Source organism: Chiloscyllium plagiosum, unplaced genomic scaffold (genome assembly GCF_004010195.1).
Source record: "Chiloscyllium plagiosum isolate BGI_BamShark_2017 unplaced genomic scaffold, ASM401019v2 scaf_1826, whole genome shotgun sequence".
NCBI lineage: Eukaryota > Metazoa > Chordata > Chondrichthyes > Orectolobiformes > Hemiscylliidae > Chiloscyllium > Chiloscyllium plagiosum.
In genome coordinates, this window is record NW_025191689.1 from 2599 (window position 1) to 3567 (window position 969).

The following is a 969-nucleotide window of genomic DNA, read 5'->3' on the forward strand; positions in this document are numbered from 1 at the left end:
TAAGGGGTAAATGTAGGGGTATGGGTGGGTTTCGCTTCGGCGGGTCGGTGTGGACTTGTTGGGCCGAAGGGCCTGTTTCCACACTGTAATCTAATCTAAATCTAATCTAAATCTAAATCATAGCTGCCTCACAGCTATGAGTCCCATGTTTAATCCAGCCTTGGACGACTGTCTGTGTGGAGTTTGCACATTCTCCCTGTGTCTGCATGGGTTTCCTCTGAGTGCTCCGGCTTGGGCCTGTTTCCACACTGTAATCTAATCTAAATCCAATCTAAATCTAAATCACAGCTGCCTCACAGCATCAGAGTCCCATGTTTAATCCAGCCTTGGACGACTGTCTGTGTGGAGTTTGCACATTCTCCCTGTGTCTGCATGGGTTTCCTCTGAGTGCTCCGGCTTCCTCCCACAGTCCAAGGATGTGCACGTCAGGTGAATCGGACGTGCTAAATTGCTCATAGTGTTAGGTGCATTAGTCAGAGGGAAATGGGTCAAGGTGGGTTACTGTCCGGAGAGTCGGTATGAACTGGTTGGGCCGAACCGTTTCCATACTGTAGGGAATCTAATCATATATATATTTTTTATCACAAAAGCAGGGTACAGTAGCATATCAAAGACACTAATAAACATTGGAGTTTATTCAACAAACAAACAAAAGGCATCTCTTATTTGTGCAAGATTGCATTTTCAGAAGCTGATAAAGAGGTTTATACGACCCCCCGATTATAGTGGGACAAACTGAACATAGAACATAGAAGAACACAGCGCAGTACAGGCCCTTCGGCCCTCGATGTTGCGCCGATCCAAGCCCACCTAACCTACACTAGCCCACTATCCTCCATATGCCTATCCAATGCCCGCTTAAATGCCCATAATGAGGGAGAGTCCACCACTGCTACTGGCAGGGCATTACATGAACTCACGACTCGCTGAGTAAAGTACCCCTAACATCTGTCCTATACCTACCCCACC